The sequence below is a fragment of the Equus caballus genome, chromosome 16 (assembly GCF_041296265.1).
Source record: "Equus caballus isolate H_3958 breed thoroughbred chromosome 16, TB-T2T, whole genome shotgun sequence".
NCBI lineage: Eukaryota > Metazoa > Chordata > Mammalia > Perissodactyla > Equidae > Equus > Equus caballus.
The window spans coordinates 56,641,894-56,653,417 of record NC_091699.1 but is presented as its reverse complement, the minus strand read 5'-3'; positions in this window follow the sequence as shown (position 1 = coordinate 56,653,417).

Genomic DNA, 11,524 nt, shown 5'->3' with positions numbered 1-11,524 from the left:
TCAGTTTTATGCAGTCCCGTTTGTTCATTTTTTCTTTTGTTTCCCTTGCCCGGTCAGACATGGTACTTGAAAATATGCTGCTCAGACCAATGTCAAAGAGCGTACTGCCTGTTTTCTTCTAGAAGTTTCATGGTTTTGGGTCTTACATTCAAGTCTTTAATCCATTTTGAGTTGATTTTTGTGCATGGTGTAAGGGAATGGTCTACTTTCATTCTTTTGCATGTGGCTGTCCAGTTTTCCCAACACCATTTATTGAAGAGACTCTCCTTTCTCCATTGTAAGCTCTTGGCTCCCTTGTCGAATATTAGCTGTCCATAAATGTGTGGGTTTGCTTCTGGGCTCTCAATTTTGCTCCATTGATCTGTGTGTCTGTTTTTGTGCCAGTACCATGCTGTTTTGGTTACTATGGCTTTGTAGTATAATTTGAAATCAGGGAGTGTGATACCTCCAGCTTTGTTCTTTTTTCTCAGGAATCCTCTGGCTATTTGGGGTCTTTTGTTGTTCCATATAAATTTTAGGATTCTTTGTTCTACTTCTGTGAAAAATGTTGTTGGAACTTTGATAGGGATTGCGTTGAATCTATAGCTTCTTTAGGAAGTATGGACATTTTAACGATGTTAATTCTTCCAATCCAAGAGCACGGAATATCTTTCCATTTCTTTGTGTCTTCTTCGACTTCTTTCAACAATGTTTTATAGTTTTCGGTGTACAGATCTTTCACCTCTTTCGTTAAGTTTATTCCTAGGTATTTTATTCTTTTTGTTGCAAATGTGAATGAGATTGTATTCTTAATTTCTTTTTCTGCTACTTCGTTGTTAGTGTATAGAAATGCAACCGATTTTTGTACATTGATTTTGTATCCCGCAACTTGACTGTATTCCTTTGTTATTTCTAAAAGTTTTTTAGTGGACTCTTTAGGGTTTTCTAGATACAAAATCGTGTCATCTGCAAAGAGTGACAGTTTCACTTCTTCTTTTCCAATGTGGATCTCTTTTATTTCTTTTCCTTGCCTGATTGCTCTGGCTAGGACTTCCAATACTATGTTAAATAAGAGTGGTGACAGTGGGCATCCTTGTCTGCTTCCTCTTCTTAGAGGGATAGCTTTCAGTTTTTCTCCATTGAGAATGATATTTGCAGTGGGTTTGTTATATATGGCCTTTATTATGTTGAGATATTTTCCTTCTATACCCATTTTATTTAGAGTTTTTATCATAAATGGATGCTGTATCTTGTATCTTGTCAAATGCTTTCTCTGTATCTTTTGAGATGATCATGTGATTCTTATTCTTCATTTTGTTAATGTGGTGTATCACGTTGATAGATTTGCGGATGTTGAACCATCCCTGCATCCCCGGAATGAAACCCACTTGATCATGATGTATGATTATCGCAATCTTAAAAGCACCTTTCCGTTCTCTTGAAAAATTTATTTACCAGATGATAAACCACCTTCCACATGTAATTATGTAATAACAAGCCAATGTTCACTGGGCCCTTCTTATGTGTCAAGCCTTGAGTTAAGCACTTTATATTATTTGGTTATTTAATCATCAAAAAACTCTATGAGTTGTATATAATCCCCCAAACCATTATTTTTTATAAACTTTATGAGTTATATTATCCTCAGAAAATCTTTTTGTAAAAGGGGTTATTTATAAGGAATTTGTAAAGAAACCAAAGCAAAAAGGAGTAAATAATTTACTCGAGGTCACACTGCAGGTAAGGAACACAGCATTTCACAGGCAGGCAGCCTGACCCCCTACGTTAGCTAGACTGGTTCACTTGCTCCGTCATGAAGTCAATCGAAACAACAGTTTTTATCTGAGGCTCTCACAACAGGTGACTGGACATTTAGGCAGAGATTCATCTCAGTTCAGATCAATAAACATGGTGTCCACTATGCTCTGAGCTATGGACTGGGGCTAAGGTGCTCTCAACGAGTTTGTAGTCTAGTGGAGAGGAAAGTATACGTTGATTACTATAACATTAGGTAGCATCAGATAAGTAATAGAAGGAAACAAAAAGTAGAGTTAGGTCTTCCGTCAGCACGGCAGACTGAGCAGATGTGGGCAGTTCTCTTCTCCAGACAAGCTCATAGAAATGCTGCATAATGATACAAACAAACTGTTAATATGCAGATGAAATCTACCTCAGTAAGGGAATGGTGCCATAAACCAAAGAGGAAGGTGCCATAAACAAAGAGAGAATTTGAGGCCAGAGGGATCAGTGAAGCTAAAAACCACTCCAGCCCAGGAGAATGTCAGACCCAAATATGGAACTCGGAGGCTGGAGGATGGAATTCCAGGAGACGAGATGGCAAAACAACTGGATGAGCCCCCCACACAAAGCCCGGATCCCTTAAAGATGGTCACATACTTAATAAAGGCTCTTGAAAAACTACCTCCAGCAGCCTGAGAAAGCAGCAAAGAAACGTATTTCTGAGACCTTGAACCCACTGCCCAATCTTAACATCTCTGAAAATAGGACAACCAGGCACTGTACACCACGTGATATGGAATAGTAAGCAGTGCACATAACCACCTATGGAGCGTTCTTGACAAAAACAATGGAACCTGGGGGCTGGCCCCGTGGCCGAGTGGTTAAGTTCGCGCGCTCCGCTGCAGGCGGCCCAGTGTTTCGTTGGTTCGAATCCTGGGCGCGGACATGGCACTGCTCATCAGACCACGCTGAGGCAGCGTCCCACATGCCACAACTAGAAGGACCCACAACGAAATATACAACTATGTACCGGGGGGCTTTGGGGAGAAAAAGGAGAAAAATAAAATCTTTAAAAAAAAAAACAAAAAAACAATGGAACCTGAATCCAACCAAGCTTCTACAGCTAACTATCAGTTTACTGGGTAATGACCCTACAAGGAAGTAGTCAGCCAAATCCAGAATGTGGGAAAGTCTTGACCAAGGGCCCAGGCTGCCCAGTAAATCAATGACATAGGAGAAAAAACCAAGAATGAGTGTGGACTATAATAGAGCAAAAAAGACTTAAGAGATTTAACAATTAAATGTATTATATGGATGTGGTTTAGATCCTAATTCAAATAAACAAACTATAAAAAGCACCTAGTATATGATACTATTACTGTTAACTCTGCATGTAGAAGGGAATGGGAGTTTTTAATGTCCCTGTCAGCTTACCGGTGAAATGACATGTCTGATATTTGCTTTAAAATACTGGGGAAGGAGCTGGCCCCGTGGCTGAATGATTAAGTTCATGTGCTCCACTTTGGTGGCCCAGGGTTTGCCAGTTCAGATCCTGGGTGCAGACCTAGCACTGCTCATCAAGCCATGCTGAAGCAGCATCCCACGTAGCAAAACCAGAAGGACCTACAACTAGAGTATACAACTATGTACTGGGGGGGCTTTGGGGAGAAAAAAAAAAAGAGGAAGATTGGCAAGAGATGTTAGCTCAGGGCCAATCTTTCTCACCTAAAAAGAAAAAAATACTGCAGAAAAATATGTTGATGGGGGGAGTAGAGAAGAAACAAGACTGGCCAAGTGTTAGTTATTGAAGCTGGATTATAGGAGTTCACTACATTATTTTCTTTATTTTTGTATATTGTTAAAATTTCCATAATAAAAATTTTAAAAAGAAGCAATGGAGAGCAAAGAAATTGGTAAACATAATAACTGAATGTAAAAATAAATCACTAAACATCTTGTAAGGAAGAATCCTAAACAAATTACATAGATACTCTGCCCTCAAGGAGGCAGAATATAGCTCCCCACTGTTTAAGTGTAGGATGCTCCTGGCGACTCCTTTCTAAAACGTACAGAATGGAAAAGGAGAGAAGAAGAAGAATGTTGCAGTGGATAAACCGAATGGCTGCTACTTCAGCCAGTTGGTCAAGGTCAACATCGTCAGTGTATCAAATCTCGTTGACTGGGGCTTGCCTGGTGGCGCAGCGGTTAAGTTCGCACGTTCCAGTTCTTGGGTTCACCGGTTCAGATCCCGGGTGCAGACATGGCACCGCTTGGCAGGCAATGCTGTGGTAGGCGTCCCATATATAAAGTAGAGGAAGATGGGCACGGATGTTAGCTCAGGGCCAGGCTTCCACAGCAAAAAAGAGGAGGACTGGCAGTAGTTAGCTCAGGGCTAATCTTCCTAAAAAAAAAAAACAAAAAAAACCTCACAAATCACGTTGACAGCATGTGCTCTTGATATGATGTGATGAAAATGGCCCTTCACCTCTGTGGTCTTTAGCCCCAAAACGCATAGCCCCTGTCCAACCATGAGAAAAATATCCGACAAACCCAAATTGAAAGACATTCTACAAAATATTTGACCAGTGTTTCTCAAACTTGTCAAGATCATCAAAAATAAGGAAAATCTGCGAAAAATCACAGTCCAGAGGAGCCTAAACAGACATGATGACCAAATGCAAAGTGGTGTCTGGATGGGACCCTGGGACAGAAAAAGGATATTAGGTAAAAACTAAGTAAATCTCAATAAATATGGACTTGAATTCATAATAATGTATCAATATTAATTTATTACTTGTGATAAATGCATCATAGTAATGTTAACAATAGGGAAATCCAGGTACAGGGTACACCCCAAAACCCTCTGAGATATTCAGGCTACTTTTCTGTAAAACTAAAACTATTCGAAAATGAAAATTTTATTTAAAAAATAGATGACTACTTCTGAGGAAGTAAAAAAATACAAACGTAAAAATAAAGTAACAGCAATACTGACTCCAGGCCACTTACATCAAAATCAATGGGAGCGGATGTCAGGCCTAGTTATTTTTTTTAAGTGCTTGATAAAAAGAGAGCCAGAGCCAGAGCCAGAGAGAGATACAGGACACAGAGAGAGACATACATATATAGATGTTATGGAGTGAATTGAGTCCCCTCAAAATTTATATGTTGAAGCTCTCTCAATGTGACTGTGTTTGGAGATGGGACCTTTAGGGAGGTAAATAATGTTAAATGAAGCTGTCAGGGTGGGGCCCTAATCCGACAGGACTGATGTAAGAAGAGGAAGAGACGCCGTATCTCTCTCTCTCTCTCTCTGCACGCACACAGAGGAAAGACCACATGAGGACGTATCAAGAAGGTGACTGTCTGCCAGCCAGGAAGAGAGATCTCATCAGAAAGCAACCCTGGCAGCACCTTGATCTTGGACTTCTGACCTCCAGAATTGTGAGAAAATAAATTCATTAATTTATTTATTTTGTTTAAGCCACAATCTGTGGTATTTTGTTACAGCAGCCCAAGCAGACTGATACAATAGATACACGGCAGATGGGGGAGGGGATCAGAGTGACTGCATTCGACAGATCGTGCATCGTTTGGGAGTAAAATAAAGACATTATCTTCATCAAGCGTACATTTTATATCTTTGTTGTGTCAAGCATACATGTTAAAGAGAAAAGAGTAACTAAAAGAAAAAAAAACTATTTTCCTCTACTCTCAACGCTTCCAACACCAAATGCGTGAGAGTTTTTCCCCACACTAATTCTCCAACTCTCCAGACACCAACTGGGTGTCCTAGAAGTCAATTAAGACACTAACTACCTGGAGTTAATGCAGACTCCACAGGTTAAGGACTCAGTCCCACAAGACTGCCTCTACTTCAGACACCAATCACAGGTCTCAAGTTGTCACCTGTATTTCTGACCTACTTGGCTTCAAATTAGGGGTTCCCATAACCCCCTCCTCGGGTTCAATAATTTGCTATAACTACTCACAGAACTCAGGGAAACACATTTATCAGTTTATTATATAGGATAAAATAAGGGATACAGATGAACAGCTAGTTGGAAAGATACATAGCGTGGGGTCCAGAAGTGCTCCAAGCGCAGTGGAGTTGGGATGAGCCACCCTCCCGGCACATGGATGTGTTTACCAACCCAGAAACTCTCTGAATCCCATAGTTTAGGGATTTTTTTGGAGGCCACATCACGTAGGTATGATTGATTATTAACTCAGTCTCCAGTTCCTCTCCTCTTCCCGGAGAATGGTGGGGGTGGGCAGCGCGGTAAAAGTTCCCAGCTTCTAACATTGGTCTTTCCAGTGACCCGCACAATCCAGGAGCCCACCAAGAGTCACCTCATTAGAACAAAGATGCTCCTATCACCCAGGAAATTTCAAGGGACTTAGGATCTTTGTGTAGGATGCTCCTATTATCCCCATCACTCAGGAAATTAAAACAGTTTTTAGGAGCTCTGTGTCAGAGACCAGAGCAGAGACCAAATACATATTTCTTATTATGTCACAGTAAGCAATAAAAGAATAAAAATAGAATGCATACCTTCAAAACTGGTGAATGAAAAACAAGGAAATAAAGTTCAGTAAATCCCAATGGAAGACAGGAATAAAGGGAAAAAGAAGCAAAGACAAAGAGATAAAGCATAGTAAATAAAAGTCTCTAAATAAGCTGGTAGAAAAAGGACTGAAAACATACCAGTAATCACAAATTCACCTTAGAAATGGAAAGGTTTTAAAAGGAACACAAAATCCAGTGACATCAGAAGGTTGAAGTAAAAGGATGGAAAAAATCTACCAAGTGGTTCAGTCTGGGTCCCAGTAGAATCTAGGTTAAATGGTTTCAAAGACTTTAGGGACAAACCACAGAGGGGGGTAGGAAATAAAACAGGGATGAGAAACAGAGATAAGCTGTTGCCACTCTCCGGTTGGAAGTGACAAGGGGATGAACAGCTTTGCCAGACTTCAGAGGACGCTGGAGTCCTGGAGGAGAGATCTTCACAGGCCCTATAGTTATAGAAGGACATGGCATCTGCCAGATAATGCAGCTGAGAGTGAGGAGAGAGGGATACAAAAGGCTTAACCTCTCTCTTCTCCACTGTTACATCTTCTGCCACCCTTCACATCTAAGCACAAGGAGCTGGCAAGGAAGTTTGGATGAAACGGTTTGTGGGTCAGAGCAGGGAAGAGAAGGGTGGAGAATGTATCTGGTGGGCAAAGGTCATGGCAGTATTCAGCCTGATAAAAAAGACTGCAAGATGAAAAGCATTATTAAGAATAAAGAGGAGCTTTGCTTAACAATAAAAGGAACAATTCATTTGGAAGATATAACAATTCTGTACCTAGATGAATCTAACAACATAGGCTTCTCAGTATATATAGAAAACACCACAGGGGTTCTAAGCAGACAATGACAAATATAATATCATAATGGGAGATTTTAACATATCTCTCTCAGAAAGTGATGGATCCAATGGACAAGAATTTTCTAAGTCTATAGAAAATTTGAACAACACAATAAGCTTTATATAATGGACATACATAGAATTCTACTCCAAATAATTTAAAACACATAATGTTACTGAAAATTATACAAGTGTCCTTCAGCTGGTTAACAAATAAACATACTGTAGTATGTATATACAAGGAAACACTATTCAGCAATAAAAAAGAATGAATTATTGATACATGCAACAACATGGATGAATTTCAAATGCATTATGCCGAATAAAAGAAGCTAGACTCAAACGGTCATGTATTTTATGATTCCATTTATGTGATATTCTGGACAAGGCAAAATTAAATAAACAGATCAGCGATTGCCAGGAGCTGAGGGTGAGGGAGAGGTTGACCAGAAAAGAGCAACAGAGGATGATAGAGCAGTTCAGATTCTATTGTGGTGGTCGTTACTTGACTCTATGCATCTGCTAAAACTCATAGAACTGTACATCAAAACCAGGAATTCTACTGTGTGCAAACAAATTTTTTAATTGAATTTTAAAAGCATAGTCTATTCAAGCTCAATAAAATGTGTACATAATTAACCAACGGCCACTAGGGAAATCTTAAGAACTATTGAAGATCAATATCATACACACCAGATTTTCTACCTACAGTGCAATAAAACTCTACATCAGTTATTAAAATTTAGCTCCCCAAATTCATACTTTTGGAAACTAAGAAAATACGTTTAAAAAATAAATGGGTCAAAGAATATAACAATAGAAATAACAAAATATTTAGAGCTGAATAATAACAAAAGCTTTAAATAGGAAAAATTGTGGAACTTAGCTAAAGTGGCATTTGGAATGAAGAGTATAGTTTTAGACAAACATATAGAAGACAGGAATTTTTTAAATAATAAGCTAATCATTTTACTCAAGAAGTTAGAAAAAGAACAAAAAAAACAAAAGTAGAGATAGGGAAATAGTAAAAATAAGAACAAAATTAGCTATAATTGCAAAGAAAGGCACATTACAAAGAGGACTATTAATAAAGTGACAACAGAATTGTGGCTGGGAGCCAGACAAGAAAACTATGAAAAGAACGCAGAATCCAATCAGGCAGAAAAAAGATAAATTGAAGCCTGTCAAGTGGAGAAGGAAATTAGGCATATTCCAAGTAGGAGTGCAGGATTTCATTCCCCCAAATCAGGTGATAAAAAATAGAAAGAGGTTACAATTAAAATTGGTGCCCAGGGGATATGTACAGATCTTGTTTACAAATCTCAACCACCCTGAAAAGCTTTGGCTAGGCCCACCCATGCCCACTGGGTCCCTGGCCTGGACAAGGCTTACTTCTAAGAAAGAGCTTCGTGTGCACCAATCTGTGACTCAGGCAGAATAGGCCTAGAACGGACGTTCTCAGGACCCCAAAGAGCTTTTATTTTCATGAGTTTTAGCTACCTGTATTTAATACATTAGAATTAAAAACTAGGAATTGAAAAAATACTTTCCTGGGGCCCACACAGTGGCATCATGTTTGAGCTCGTGTGGTCTGCTTTGGCGGCCCAGGGTTCATGGGTTCGGATCCTGGGTGTGGACCTACACACCACTCATCAGGCAAGGCTGTGGCAGCATCCCACATACAAAATAGACAGAGATTGGCTACAGATGTTAGCTCAGCGCCAATCTCCCTCACCAAAAAACAAACAAACAAAAAACTCTACTAAAGTAATAATAAATCCAATACAACATTGTTCACAAACAATGCAAAAATCATAGCAATCTAAACATCCATAAATACAGAAAAACATAAGTGGCCTGTAGTTTTTTTCTACAATAGAATACTATACAGCTTATCTTCAACTAAATCTGTAGATAATAACATGGATAAATCTCAGAAAAAAACCCCACTTTGAACGAAAAAGGCAAGTGGCAGAAGAATAGAATATAGAATACCGTTTATGTAAATGTTTTAAAAGGCAGAAAAAAATAAATTAGTGGAAGTGAATCTTTGGATGCCAAACTGAACTTGGACTTACTTCAGTGGGCAGTGAGTGCTCATGGCTCAATGAATGAGTCATCAAAATATTTTGAGCAGGAAACTCACACCTCTGCTATAAGATCAGTCTAGCAGGTTCTGAACCTTGGGTCTGCAGACAGAATTTAGGGGGCTTGTGTCCTTGCATGTGTTACAAATTTGATTTTCAAAACATTTTGAAAATGCGTTTTAATATAAAGGTTTCCTTTGTAATTCTATGTGTTTCATTTTATACCTGTAAAAAAATGATTCTGAGATTCTACCAAACATTCAAAGACAATTTATTACCTAGTCTCCTCAAACTATTCCAAAAAATTGAGGAAGACAGAAATATTCTTAACACATTCTGCAAGGCCAACACCACCCTGATTCCAAAGCCAGACAAGGACAACACACAGAAAAATTACAGGTCAATATCGCTGATGGACATAGATGCAAAAATCCTCAACAAAATATTGGTAAACCGAATACAGCAATACGTTAAAAATATCATACACCATGATCAAGTGAGATTCATACCAGGGACACAGGGATAGTTCACCATCTTCAAATCAATCAATGTGATACAACACATCAACAAAAGGAAGAACAAAAACCACATGATAATCTCCATAAATGCAGTGAAAGCATTTGACAAGATCCAACACCCATTCATGATAAAAACTCTCAATAAAATGGGTGTAGAAGGAAAATATCTCAACATAAGAAAGGCCATATATGACAAACCCACTGCCAACATCATACTCAATGGGGAAAAACTGAAAGCCATGCCCCTGAGAACAGGAACAAGACAAGGGTGCCTACTCTCGCCACTCATTCAACATAGTACTAGAGGTTTTGTCCAGAGCAATTAGGCAGGAAAAAGAAATAAAAGGAATCCAAATAAGCACCAAAGAAGTGAAACTCTCGCTCTTTGCAGATGACATGATTTTATATATAGAAAGCCCTAAAGAATCCATGGGAAAACTATTAGAAATAATCAACAACTACAGGAAAGTTGCAGGATACAAAGTCAACTTACAAAAATCAGTGGCATTTCTATACTCATAACGAACTAACACAACAAGAAGTCAAGAATACAGTCCCATTTACAATCACAACAAAAAGAATAAAATATCTCAGAATAAATTTAACCAAGGAGGTGAAAGACCTATACAAGGAAAAGTATAAGATATTACTGAAAGAAGTTGAGACTGACAAAGAAATGGAAAGATGTTCCATGTACATGGATTGGAAGAATAAACATAGTTAAAATGTCCATTCCACCTAAAGCAATCTACAGATTCAGCACAATGCCAATCAGAATCCCAATGACATTCTTTAAAGAAATAGAACAAAGAATCTTAAAACTCATGTGGGGAAACAAAAGACCCCGAATAGCCAAAGCAATCCTGAGAAACAAAAACAAAGCTGGTGGCATGGCGATCCCCGGCTTCAAAACATATTATAAAGCTATTGTAATCAAAACAGCATGATATGGGTACAAAAACAGGCACACAGAACAATGGAACAGAACTGAAAGCCCAGAAATAAAACCACATGTCTACAGACAGCTAATCTTCAACAAAGGAGCCAAGAACATAAAATGCAGAAAGGAAAGTCTCTTCAATAAATGGTGCTGGGAAAACTGGACAGTCACATGCAAAAGAACGAAAGTAGACCATTATCTTTCTCCATACACAAAAATAGACTCAAAATGGATTAAAGACTTGAAGGTAAGACCTGAAACTGTAAAACTTCTGGAAGAAAATATAGGCAGTACACTCTTTGACATCAGCCTTAAAAGGATCTTTACAAATACAATGTCCACTCAGACAAGAAAACAAAAGAAGAAATAAACAAGTGGGACTTCATCAGACTAAAGAGATTCTGGAAGGCAAAGGAAACCAAGATCAAAATGAAAAAAACAGCCACCAACTGGGAGAAAACATTTGCAAATCATATATCCAATGAGGTGTTAATCTCCATAATATATAAAGAACTAACACAATTGAGCTACAAAAAACTAAACAACCTGATCAAAAAGTGGGCAGAGGATATGAAAAGACATTTTTCCAAAGAAGATACACAGATGGGCAACAGGCACATGAAAAGATGCTCAACATCACTAATCATGAGGGAAATGCAAATCAAAACTATACTTAGATATCATCTTACACCCATTAGAATGGCTATAATCACCAGGACAAAAAAGCAATAAATGTTGGAGAGGTTGTAGAGAAAAGGGAACCCTTATCCACTGCTGGTGGGCATGCAAACTGATGCAGCCACTTTGGAAAACAGTATGGAGATTTCTCAAAAAATCGAAAATAGA